Source organism: Rousettus aegyptiacus, unplaced genomic scaffold (genome assembly GCF_014176215.1).
Source record: "Rousettus aegyptiacus isolate mRouAeg1 unplaced genomic scaffold, mRouAeg1.p scaffold_m13_p_15, whole genome shotgun sequence".
Classification (NCBI taxonomy): domain Eukaryota; kingdom Metazoa; phylum Chordata; class Mammalia; order Chiroptera; family Pteropodidae; genus Rousettus; species Rousettus aegyptiacus.
In genome coordinates, this window is record NW_023416290.1 from 44800739 (window position 1) to 44815232 (window position 14494).

General features: G+C 32.9%; 1 protein-coding gene across 8 annotated transcripts in view; it reads right to left on the reverse strand.

Annotated features, from left to right (window-relative positions):
- TRPS1 (transcriptional repressor GATA binding 1) overlaps positions 1 to 14494 on the reverse strand; it is a 235974-nt gene that overhangs the window by 13958 nt on the left and 207522 nt on the right. The gene's annotated exons all lie outside the window — the stretch shown is intronic.

Consider the following 14494-nt stretch of genomic DNA (forward strand, 5'->3'; position numbering starts at 1 on the left):
AATTCGAGAAACAGATTTTTTTTTTTTTTTTAACTTCAAGCGTTAGTAATTTGCCTAGTAACTTTTAGGTCGAATTTGTGTTGCCTCCATATTATTTCTGTTGGCTGGTAATTTCCTGTGTGAAAGGGAAGGATGGTAGTAGGAACAGTTAACTGCAAGGAATTCTGAGGCCAGTCCAGTGATTGGCCAAGCAAGTGCTTTTCAGTGACAATTACTGAGAGTTCTTTGGATCACTTATTTCAAATGTATTATAACCACAATACTGACTTTTACAACAACAATTAGGTGATGAATTTGGACAATTATCTATGCCAGGATTTGAAATGGAAAATGGACACACCCATATTTTAATATAAATATACTTAAATCCAACATAATTTTTTTTTTTTTCCTGCTGTGGAGTATCCCGAGAAATATAATGACAAAAAAATCTTTAGTCATTAGGTTCACAGCTAACTACTATATTGTATCATTATCATTAAGATTTTTCTCAAAGCTTCTGATTCAAGTTTTGCTTTTAGGAAACTTAAATTAGTTATATATCACTCTGTGTTGAGCTTTGGTAAATGTGCTAATAAACTTAGATGTGATTTTAGCAAAAAAAAAAAATTAAATTGGTTCAACTGATTTATTGCTTTTTTGTATTATTTGAAGATCAGGTAAAAATAAACACTTTAAGGTTTTCAAATTTCATTGTTAACAAAGAACTGATTTCATTTGATTAATAAACAGTAAATTTGATTGAATAATTCATTCAAGTGGCTTAACATTTAAACACATGAATATTCATCTCCAAGATATTAAAAGTCTCCATTGGTGAAGGAATTTGTGCAGAAAATATTCTTTATAATAATTTTCTGTAAGAACCATACTCAAACCACGTAATTATATAATAAGCCTTGATGGGCAGAGTATTTACTCACATTTTTAAATGGTTTTATATCTTAGCCATTTTAAATCAAATCAATTTGAAATTTGATATATGTGCTGTAAGTCTGGATGCATCTCAAATATTTTAACTATTTAGATAATTTGTTTATTCGATTATATCAAGAATCCTTTGTGAATTTCACTTTAGAGAAATGCACAGATGGCTATGATAGAGACTTCAGGAACCATTTTGCAATAATAAAATTTCAATGGTAATTTTAATTCATTTCAGTTCAAGGAACAGTTATTGAATGTCCACCATGTGCCTGGCACTGAGCTAGAAGTTATAGTGAAGTATATGACAAAGACTGTTCTCTCAGAGTTTCCAGTAGAATCTGCTAAAAACACACTAAGTATAGAGGTAATATGACACAAACAGATTGTTCTCAAAGAATGACAGTTTAATTCATGTAAATTATATGGAAACTTTTATGAAGAAACCAAAGTATTTCCCATGAATAAATCTCATTTAAAGGATGAAAGTTATCTAATAATCAGAGGGTACACTCTCTGTGCTCCTTCATAAATATGTGTAATAATGTCCTATCAGTAATACTTTCCTACTATCAAAAAAGGTGATATGAGTTAAATAATGTGTTCATTACTATCATATACATATGTCTATAATATCATATAGATATAGTAACATTCATTAATTGCTGAATAAATGGTGACTATTACTTTAGTCGTTATTACTATTTAGTTGTTACCACTAAGAGATATAGAAAGTCATATCCCCACCCCCTCCTAGTTCTACCCAAATACAGAATTAATCAGTTATTGACTACACACCAGTAGACCCTAAAGAATATATAGAATGCAGAACTAAAACTACTTAAAAATAGATGGTGGTTTGCAATGCACACCTTTAAATTAACAGCCAAAATTTTATCAGACAACAGGCTGGCCAATATTTTAGCACAAACAGGGAAAGAATTCTGCCAACAGAAAGTGATAGTTACCAAGACCTTGGCTGACTTTTGTTCTAAATAAAATTGTGAACAATCAGGTGAAATGGGCTGTATGGCAAGTACCTGCCTGCCTGAAAACAGCCCTCTTTGCCCTCAGATTTCCTGCCAGAAAACTGAAGAGATTCTACAAGGTTCAGCCAAGTACCCATCTTATAATCACCTATCTCAGAGTTTGGAAACAAAACCTGTTTACCCTGCTTATTAAATTCACTTCCTCAACACATCAGCAATAATAATGGAGACCAGTGTAAACAAAGCTGACATCCCTGGCTAGGAGCAATGGAACCACCTCCTCCAGGACTTGAGGCAATACACACTCCAGCATCATATATTGTACCCAGGTACAAATGTGCCTAAAACTTACTCCACTGACACGTGACCACATGAGAGGTGCCCAGCACATCAGGAAATGTTAGTGTGCTGAACTCATTAGTTCCATTTCTTCTGAGATGCAATTAATGTCTCTTAGAGTGGGACACCAGAAAAATCAAGATTTCTCAATGTATATACCACACTTTAAATTATTTATATGGATTCCTAAAATCTACAGAACTTAGAAATATATCATACAGAAAAAAGAACCCATTACACAGGTCTAAAGCACTCCATCTCCATTTTTTTTTTTGACTTACCTCATATATTTGGTAATGAGCAAACCAAACATACAATGCCATATACAAATTCCGTAACAGACCAGGACCAAAAAACCCAGATCTTTGGAGTTTTAAGCCATGCCGTTTCTGTAATGTTCTGTCTTTGGTTCTGTATTTGGTCTGCTAAAAATATGGTTGAAAATTTATGTCTGCGCTGTCTTTTTTCATTCCACGTGAAAGTCATTATTGACAAAAGAACTACTCAAGTCTCCTACTCCTTCAATTTCTGCCACCATGGATCCATTTTCACCTTTTGCTGTAACAATGGTTGGAGAGTTGTTTTATAGGGACTTTCTTTTATGCCAGTGCCAAAATCTGACACAGAAAAGGAAAAAAAAAGAGGCTTTTTGGAGGCATAGTTAAACAATTTTAGTACCTTGTCAATAAACTTTAGCATGAAAATACCAGAATTGATTCTGTTCTAACAAATTTACTGCACATTTTATTTAAATATATTTAGAAAACACATTTATTATGGGAATTCCTTACAGTATAAAAAATAAAAATCTTGGTGATAGAGATCTGTTCCAGAAAAGTCCTGAAGTCCAGAGGGCTTAGCTTCTAAGTACTTAATTAAAGAGACAAATAGTTATTTTATATACTATCTATTTAGGGTTGCCTTTAAAATAGATGACTATGATTGTTATTTTGAAAAGAACAGAAAATACCAAATAATAATCAATAATTCTTTCATATTAGTTAACAGATAACTGAAGCATGAAGTGTTACCATCTTCAAGGCATTTATGTATACACCAGTAGTTTCTCAATGGTTCCTAAATATTCTTGGAAGACATAAACCTTTTGATAAGATTTATGACACTCTCACCCCCAAAAAATATCTAGAATATTTTTCAAGTCATTTCAGGCTGTTCAAAAGAATGTTCTTTATAAAATGTATCCAAAGGTTTTATGTGGATCCCAAGGTTAAGAACCCTCCATATGTATTATCCCAGTTTAGATTCAAAGTGAATTATTAGGTATTATTATTCTATTTCTTTTATTGATGAGGTAAAGACTGAGAGTGAGTCTTTGAGTTATCTAGTGTTAAAAAATACATTCTAGTCTCTAAGTCTAGGCAAAAACAAGGATTGTATTCTAAAAACCATTTTTCAATCAATTATCTGGTAGAATTCTCTTGTTTGACTACATTGTACCCCTTCTTTAATAATCATCATCATACATCTAATATTTTAAAAAGTACATTGTGTAGGATAATATATTACAGATTTAGTTTCATTGTAGAACATCTTTATTATTATGTTGTTGTTTTGTTGTTGTTATTATTATTATTCGCTCCACCTTACAGATGAGAAAACTAAGGCTTAGAAACATTTTTCAACTTGTTAAATAGTAGGGCTAAGATACTAACCCAGGTTTCCCTTGCTTCAGAGCCACAGTTCTTAACCATGTTTTAGGCCCTCTTACTAAAGAGGTGATTGGGGAATTTTTACCAAAAATATTTTACCATAGCTTGGCTTTCAAGGATCCTTATCTCTTCAAGCCACCTTACAACAGCTGATCAAAATTATGCAAGTTTTGAAGTACCAGAAATAAATGACTCATCCTTGATCAGATATGGCAACGATCTGTTTTGAGGTTGATAGATACAGTCATAGCCAGAGGGACATGGCATTTGGCTGATGGAAGGTAGTGCTGGGGAAGGGGGTAAGTGTAGTTCACGTGTTTTGATTCTTTTGTCTCAAGCAAGGGGGGAAAAAAAAGTATGTGAAATAAGCCTCTACCGAAAACTAGAAATTAGCGACACCACTGACTTAGCCCGTATGAATGCCAGTTACATGGGAGAATGGCTGTGACCTAGGATTTCTGTTTTTGTTTGCATTTGCCTTGGTCAGACATGGGAGGAAAAATGGTGCTGGGCTTTTGACAAATTTTGTAAACATGTATGTTCAGGTAACAATTTACTAGATTTTCTTTATATATTTGTATGTGTCCTGATCGAGACCTTTTGCAATGTGTTAGGTATCATCATTATTCAAGATTCCAAAGTGAGATATTTGACCAAATTCCTCAGATTTAGATAATATGAAAATATTTATAATTATTTTCCCTAAAACATTTCCCCCATTATCGTATATAAAATATATATATTTTCATCTATCTATGGAATTGACTTTGATACTTTTCAAGTGTGATATAGTTTCCATTTCATTACAGAACAGCAAAGACCAAAATATTCTTAACTCTAAACTTTTTACAGGTTATCAAGATAGGAGGATACAGTATAATTGGATGTTAAAACACTGCATGTAGTTTGCTCAGCAGAAAGATGGTAATTGCCACTTTTTTCCACTTAAACAACAAAAAAACTTTTGGAAATACAGAGTTAAATATATAGAAGTTTAAAACAGTTAAGAATCATGTTAAGAGACTGCAAACATGTCAACAAGTTACCCTGACACCAAGTATACAATTTGGACTAAATATTTGACAATACTATATTGGGAAGACTTCTCGTACCATATCACTCTTTATGACTTTTAAGTATAGGGGGTGGGGGAAGGTGAAGGGGAGGTCCTAAGGGAAATAAACTTGAACTTCAGTTAATTTTTGAACCTATGAAAAATTCTTTTAGAATGTTATCTTATTTTTATTCAATTTTGTGTATCCTCAGGACACAAAAATACATGGGTATTAAAATACGTCTTTCAAATAGTTAAAATAAGTGCCTAGTATTGTTATGTTATTGTTCAACAGGAAGATGTGTCTTTAAATAAGAATTCTGACCGTTATAGGTAAAACCAAACATGAGCAGATAATTTCATTACATAGGTACTGTGCAGACAGGAAAAATCCAAGCTGATTTTTAAAGTTTTAATAACATTATTTTAAAAAGACAACTTGGACGTATAACTTTCCTTAACAATAATGATGTAATTTTGTAATAACTGAAATCTTTCATGGGAAAACTGCTTCTTCAATAACTCACACAGTCAATTACACAGGAAAGTACTGTAATAGGCTGCCCCCCTTCCATCCCCCCCCTTTCAAATAGCTCACGTACACGACTTCCTTTTCCATTACCAACTTGTCTGCAGTACCATCTGTAAAAACGAACACATACCTTGTGCTGCCAGTTTCTGCTTTTGCACGTCCATTAGTCGGACTGGCTGCAGCTGCTCAAGAAGAAAGCAATGATTGTCTTTGCTTTTTATATATATTTATTTCCCCTCCAGTACCACCATATCAGTGCATGGCAAAAGATTGTCTTGGGGAGGGAACTGCACTTAATAACCTTACTCGGACCCGGTTTTCTGTGTGATCTGGAGTTTGTTAATCGCACTGTATCACATACCAAAGCAAGAACTACCTCATCACATCAAGCCCTCTCAAGACGACCCCTCGAGTCATTCCCACCAAAGGAACAGTTAAAATCATTTTGTTCTTTGACATTTCATACACTGAACGCAAAATCAGGAAACCAATACTGAGGCCTGGCAGCACATCCTGAGATACAAAACTCCTGGTATGTGAGATTTTATTTCATGAGAAGGGCTCTGAAAATATAACACGGCAACTAACTTTTCTAACATTTGTTTTCCCCCGCCTCACGTTTATATTCTTTTTCTATTGGCATTATTTTTACTCTAGATCAACAATATCAAACTGTTCACAATTTCTGCAGAAAATACAAATAACCAAAAATAACAAATTACCACAAATTGCTTTTTTAAAGTGATTTGCCTAAAAGAATGAACACTTCTCTCTATTGTGGAGTAATAAGAATATAAAAAAGACACACATACACCATCAATTACCAAGCTGTTAAAATAAAAATATTTGAAATATTCACAGAGAAGTTGAAATTTAAAACACATAAAAGAAAAAAAGAGATCCAGAAAAAATGATTTAGCTGTTTTCTTGTATTATTCCGCATTTTCAGATTTATCTGAAATGTATCAAAACTACTCTTCTTCATAAGGAGGCACTTTGTTGTCAGTTTTTGGAATACCAATTTAATTTGAATACCAATTCTGCCTTAGTTTTTCATTTACTATTAAATTGTCTTAAATCATCAAATTGCTCTGCTTTTTTAGCATTTAGGTACAGGGGATAGAGTGCAGGTCACTCCCAGAGGACAGGGGCTTCTGAAGAAAGAGCCTATTTTTCTTTTAATCTATGCATTATAAATGCATTGTACATAGTAGGCATTTAATTAACAATAGTTCATTGAGTTGACCTCGATCAGAAGAAAGGATTCTGCTAATTTCGATAAACATATTCTGTTCAAACATGTGTATGTGAGGACACATACATATATACTGTGATCAAAGAATTATACTTTAAGTGGTGCTTTATTCATAAAATATAAATGACAGCCATCGTAACAGAAAATAGGGCTCAGGCTGAATACAGTTTCACTTCCGTGAAATGTAAAAGAAAATTAATAAATTATGCACCACGTTTAGAGTATATATGACAGGAAAGAAAAGGAATAAGCTTTGTTTGCTTGAGCTTCTGAGCAATTTGCAGGAGTAGGAGAAGTGGCATATGGTGTGTGTGTGTGTATTTGTGTATGTATATGTACACATACACAAATCAATCCATTGGAATATTTCAGCACTAACACGTTAGTGAGATTTTGCTAGTTGCTTTTATTTTCATTAAAGCAATGTCATATCTTATAAGTGTGGTTAAAATACCAATAATATTATCTTAAAGAGAGAAAATTCCATGAGTTTTCCAGGTCATTGAGAAGAAATATAATTAACTATGTGTACAGAACACTGTGAAAAAAAAATGAAGCAATAAGAGTACCTAGGAGAGCGTCTTACATGGCACCTAATAATTATTGTTTTTAATGGATGAAAAGTAAGACATCAATATTTTGTGATTCATTTTTATTACTATGTTAGAGATTCTCTCAGTTCACACACAACTCAGTGATCATAATCAGAATACTGAATGCTGTGTTGGCATGTCTCAGGCATTCAATGAACATTACATTCCTTCTTCCTTAATTATAGGAGATACTGAGCATCAAGAGATATTAGATTTTAGAAGATATTGAATAACTGAGGAAGCATTTGACATGCATATATAATTCAATATCCATAGCACATATTTAGGCATATATGCACAAAATGTATACAAAGTTGCCATATTTATTTCATTTTTACAACATGAAAATAAGTATGAATAAATCTCTTATATATAGGTAGGTGACTGTCTTAAAGAAAATTTAGCACATCAATTATGCATTTTAAAAATATGAATACGTCTCTCCTCTTCCTTGATTTCTCTCTTTTTCGCCTTCTTTTGTGTGTGTGTGTGTGTGTGTGTGTGTGTGTGTGTGTGTGTGTGTGTGTATTCCAAGAGACCTTTAAGGATTTCATTACATACATCAGTTTGGTGACAATTGTTGACTTTCATGAGATTCATGAATTTATCAAAGGACATTATTTCTCACCCCAAAAGCTAAATGAAAATTTAGGAAAGGAATCAGTGGCCACTGCTTTTTTCTTACAAAAAGCAATGCTTTGTAGGTCAAATTCCTTTATGCATATTACTCATTCTAGCTGCAGGTCGTTTTCTTCTTTTCATACAGTGTGATCACACATATTATATACATTATCATAAATATGACAATAAATATTTAATTACTAGATTTTGCAAGACTTAGAAGCTTTTACTCAAGAATTAATTTTGGGTGCTGGCTATAATTTATATACATAAGCAACCATTTGTAATTTGATATTTTTAATTATATATATGGTATGTGTATATATATGTAATATATATATATCGTGTGTGTGTGTATGTGTGTATACACACATGCACACATACATTTAAAATATGTATATTGCGTATACATGGAAATCTCCTTTAAATAAAAAAGTAGTTTCAAGGTCCTACGGTTTAAAAATTTTAAAAATTCAGGAGCTAATAACTTAGTATTTTAAAATGTCTACTTTTAGAAAGAGAAATTTCTACTTCTTTCCCAAGTTAAAAGGTTATATATAACTAGAATATAAAATATCTCTGATGAAAAAGAAGTAAAAATTGTAATGGCAGAATCAGGGAAACTGAAAAAACCAGCAGGTAGCATTTCATGAAGAATAATTTACGTATGTTTCAAAAAACACTTGCACAGATTATATGCCCCTACATTTGTGTACCCTCTGAAGGAAAAGTTAAATGACTAGAGATCTGACTTAAGTCATCCCTTTATCTACTTATTTTCCAATATATTTTTTCATCTCTCTCACACACACACACACACACACACACACACACACACACACACTGTATACCATGTGTATATTTCTTTGGCAAAATAAAAATGGAAATCGCCATCTTCCTTTAAATTCATTCCAAATGAAGGCAATAATTCAAAAATAAACAAAATGGACTGATTGGTACCAGACTAAAATTCAAAGCAATTCACATTTGCTAAAAGAAAAAGTGTGCCTTAAACATAAAAGTCCTAACTTTTAAAGAAGAAGAAAATCACCATTAGCAGAGATTTAGCTAATAAGTCCATCTAATGCAGGGCTTTTATGTGTGTAGGTTTACAAATTTCAGAAAATGACCAAATTATTCCACTTATGTCATTGACTTGACCTCTTCCAGGATTTGACCTTCCTAATAGATTTATTTTATAAGATATGACATCTTGAACAGCTGTGCTATTCTTTCTTGAACTTGACTTTTTTTTTTTAAGCATGAAAACAGACTGATTTACTAAAGCATGAGTTTTCTTTGGTAACAGTGGGGGAAGGGAGGGATCAGAAATGGAAAAATAATGTGAGTTCCTATCTGAGTTAGTCATTTTGAAACTCAGAGAACACTGAAGTATTACAAACATTTGTGACCAGTTAAAGAAATGATGCAGAAAGAATTTTAAAAATTACTATCCTGAATTGAATTCATTAATATAAGGAGGTATGATTATTAAAAATGAAGAAGCGATTCCTTTGAATTTTCTGATCTTCAAACCCCTCCATCACTGACTGGTTGCCATTATGAACTCATTGCAAACTGCAGTATGTTTAAAGTCTGGTTCGTAAGGCTCTCTCTAGGTTTCTCCTTTTTAAAACCAAATGTAAATCAGGATTAAGTTAGATAATTTCAGGGAAATTTTTTTTTAAATTTCTTTCAGGACAAATAAGTTGCAGGCACATTGGAATTTTTAATCTATGCCCAAACCACCTCTAGATAGATTATATTTAATGTAGCACCTAAATAAGTAGATTTAACTGAAACACTAATCTTAGAATTATCTTAATGATGAAAAGTAACACTGGATTTACAGATGAAGTAGGAAGGAGGAACAACAAATTTAACAATCACCGTTTCTACACCTACTCAATTCTGTACCAAGTTTAATTTTGCAGAGGTAGTTACGTTTAAGTGTTATTTTTCTACCTTGGCTCCACATGGCATCTTGAATTAAAATTTAAGAATATACTTCAGATGAATAAGAAATTGTGGCAAGGTACTAAAAGCACATAAGGAAAGCTATTCTTAATTTCAATTACACTTTTGCTACATTAATTATGTTTACCTGATTACTGCTTCTGATAGATCTTCTGTTGTCTAACACATCCTTGGTACACTGTTCTTTTTACAAAAAGTGAAGGCAATTGGAAAAAAAAAATCAGACAACTCTGTTTCCAGTGTCTCAGGGATAATTGTTACCTTTCTCTTTTTGAACTTTAAAAGAAAGTAGTGTCTGTTTTGCTCAGGGCAGCTGTTTATGTCTCCTGATGTCAGAATCTTTTCAACTTGAGTAGATTTAGGATTATTCAAAAATAATTATTGTATCACACTAAGCTGTCTTTTGCTATTAATAATTATGCATGCATAATGTCCAAGAACAGGATGTTAATTAACCCAAGAAGTAAGTATTCACACTCACTTTTGTGTGTCTGTAAACACATACGAATATATTTTTCATAGGTGATTCTGAATAGTTTATTTTAAGAAAAAATTTAGACAAGTCTGTGATGGGAAATGTAATATTAGCAGTCTGAGATATAATTATTAAAATATTTGATGTTATAATTCTGAAATTTATATTTCAAAACTAATTCTGAAAATATTCACTTATGAAAGAGGGATTTCTAGAAGCTATTCAGTTCTTTTACTTTATTTTACTATGTAATATATTACTGTAATATAACCCCTGAATATTACTAGAAAAGTTTTGCTTTAATAGTCTAATAAAATCAGATACACCAAACTGTTGCAATACAGACAATATCTCTTCATGTTTTGTACGGGGGGAAAAATTGTCTTTATCACTTAGTTAATATTCATTAAATTTAATTATTATTTCGAAAATGTTTTTCAGTTCATAGTTTAAATAATTGGATTTGCTTCTATTATTAAATATGTAATATTTAACTTGTCAATATTGGTCTAATTTTCCATTAGAACTACAAATGAAATTCATTTTGGTCCAAGCCATAAACATTGGTTTCCTTTAGCTTCCTTCTAGGTTGATTTAGATTTTCCTTAGCAATCAATGCACAGTCTTCTTCACTCCTTAATTTTTTTGACTATTTACAACCTAGTGAAATCATCTTGATTTGCAGAAGTAGCAGACAGGAAAGAAAAAAACTTAGAACCAAAATGCCTGCTATTTAATCAATAAAGGAAGAATTTTCTCCCTTAGGAATTCACTGTTCAAAAAACTCTGCCTCTTTACCTCTTTTAGGAACAGAAATGAAAATTCTCTGCTTCCCACAAAATCTAAAGCTCAAGACACCACATAGCACACTGAAGAGCATTAAGAAATATGGTCTTATTCACTTATCAAGTATAGATTATTCATCTATTATTTTTTAATGCAACTGCTAATCATTTTCTATTATACAAAGATGACAAGTTCCCTGAGGTTAATCTCACGCCTCCGTTTGCAATGTTTCTCAGAAGTATATATTCATAATATTCATTAAATTGGTTTTCTCAGTGACAGAAAATCTACTTTTTTTTTGGAGAGCCCATCTCATTTCTAGAAGAAAGAAGAATTTATTCAGACTATAGTCAATGAATAAGATGGCAGAACCACTCTGGTAGTTCCCAAGGGTGATATGAAAACATATCACCAACAAGTATGGCACGGGCGCCGACTGATCAGAATTAGAACTAGTGTTGGCTGTAGCAGAACTTGGGGGACCCTCCAGGAAGCCAGGTGCTACTCCTTGATTGCTAGACGGCAGTAATTCCCAAGGAATGTCTAGGGTAGGCCTGAGGCACTTGGGGGTACTGTATTAAGTCCCACAGAGGACTCAGGGCTGAGGCCAGTCACTCAGTAAGACTTCTGATTGGCTTGAATACTAGCCCCGGTAGCATCATTTTCAGTAAAAATCAGATGTAACTTGCAAATCACTGGTGTGATCTCCTGGCTCAAAAGCTGGTGCTGATCATTATTCTAAAGACTTACAACAATGTTCTCTCCAAAGTCAGCAAAAACCTGAGTAAATTGGCAGCTTCCTCAGGTGGTGGTTTTGAAAGTCTACATTCACTTGGTATAAATTCTGGTGTGTTTATTTATAAACGTCTTATTACTTTAAATTATCACCTCATGTAAGAAAAGTTCAGTACCTTGAAGTGTTTATAATTTTGAAGGGAGGTAAGGCAAATATACATGAAGTAATTAAGAGAACGCAAGAAAGTAGACATGTCTCAATCTTGAGATATTTATGATTTCTATGTTTCTAAATGTGAATCAATCTCTCTCTCTTTCTCTCTCTCTCATATGGAACTCATGCAAATAGGTTGTGGGACTTGAATAAACTCTTAATCATTACTCTTCACTGCATCTTTTGGTTTCCTTTGGTCATTTGTGGCAGAAAATATAATCCAAACTAGATCAATATGAAGATAAATCTTATGACTCATGAAGCTGAAAAACCAGGAAAAACTCTGATTTAAGCACGGTTTAACCAGGACTCAAATGATATCATGAGAGTACAGATTATCTCTCTCTTTGGAATATGTTTCCTCTATGCTATGACCTCACTCACACAGACCTTCTCCTTGGATAGCAAAATGACTGTTGTATATATAGCCCCATATGCTTGACTGAACAAGTGAGGGAAAAATGCCGAATCCACTTTCCTAATAGCTCAAGCCAATCCCCTCACATAAGGTCTTATTGGCCAAGCTTGGGTTATGCAGAGGATGAAGTGGCGGATTAGCTTACTAGGTCTATAGCAGTTTCCCTAATGTGATTTACAAATTACCTGGTGATATTGTCAAAATGCATTTTCTTTTCTTTTAATGTAGAAGGTCTGAGATGGAATATGAGATTCCGCATTTCTAATATTCTAGTTTGAGTAACAAGGATCTAAGGCACACACTTGAACACCTGAATCTGGGTCAAAATCAGCGTCATCTGAACTAGATGAAACAAAAGTGAGGGAGGTATAGATTCTCAACAGAAAATTAAGGACTGTCATCAGAAGTAAGGCATTAAAAATGAGATAAAACTTAAAAAATAAAATCAACACATTTCTTTTATAAATAAACACACACACACAATATGTTATCTATCTAGGAGTCTTTCGTCAAGCAGAACATCTGTGCCGACAGTACTGCTGACCATATTCGAGCTGTCTGTCATGACGTTTAGTATTTTCTTTGGTTCGAATAATTTTTGAAAGAATTTGTCATTATCTACACTTCTCATATAACCGTTTTGACAAAACTGATCCATGCTATTTTCTTTTTTTATACAAATGCAACATTATAGATAGTAGTATAATTGTTAATTGTTACTTTACTGCTAGTCTGTTTAGAAAAATGTGGCAAAATCTTGCTGGCACAAAAAAAAACAAGGATGCCCCCATGACAGGTGCCATGGTCAGCTACTTGAGATTCAATTAATACTGTTTCCTTAGTTCACAATGAATATAAAGGATATGTCTGGAAGGTTCACAATAAAACCCTTGTGGCCAGCTCACATGAGAACTCTCCTGAAGGTTTATCTGTGCTTGAAGGACCAACAGGGGTTTTCAGTTGTCACAATGATGACGAAGGTAACATCAAATTTTTATTTGAATGCATATATCTACTATCCTGTGTTAAACATCAAAAAGCATTTCATGGGCCAATAATTGTTCTCCCTGGCACATATGTAAGAAAAGTAAATAAATGACAAGATATCATCCTTATCTTCCAGAAAGGCTGAGTAATTACATAAACAAAAAGAAGAACTTACCTTCTTTCATATCAGTATCTAAATGGATTGATTAAAAAAAAAAATAACAAAAAAATCCCCTTTTCTAGGTCTATGTCTATCACACTGTAAATATTAGATTAGCTATTATTATCAATTTCAACTTTTGTTCTCTTCACATCCTGGAGGAGTTGGTATATTCTTGTTTGAAATCTACATCACTGAACATGTATCTAGTTTGTCTGGATTGTAATTCAGAGCCAAAGAAGATGAGACTACTTTCTACATTCTTTCTAAGGAAAAGAAGCTATGGTCTCCATTTTCCCCTATGAGCAGAAAGCATCTTAAAATTTAGCAAGTGAGTTTCATGTGTTTCATGAGGGTATTAAGGCTAAAATAGTAAAACATGGCAAATTTTTTTTTCTTAAATCTAAATGAAAGTAAGCCAATATCATCCAAAAGATGTTCGAGAATATAAAAAATAGGAAATAGTGTCAGGCTCACTTACTACTAAAAGCACGTATATCTAGCATGAAGAACCTTTACATGCATAAGTACCAAGACCATGACACATTAAATATGATAATTGGGTGATATTTATCTGTAATTCATTTGCTCATTTGATGATACTTAATACCATTCGTTATCTGCCCTGTGACTAGCACCATGCCGGATACTATGACTACATAGCTATATAAGACATAACCCTTGATCTTAATGTTCACCAGCTCTCAGGGAAGCCATGGAACAAAGCCCTGATTAAGTGCTCTAATCGAACTATCTTCTAGGTTC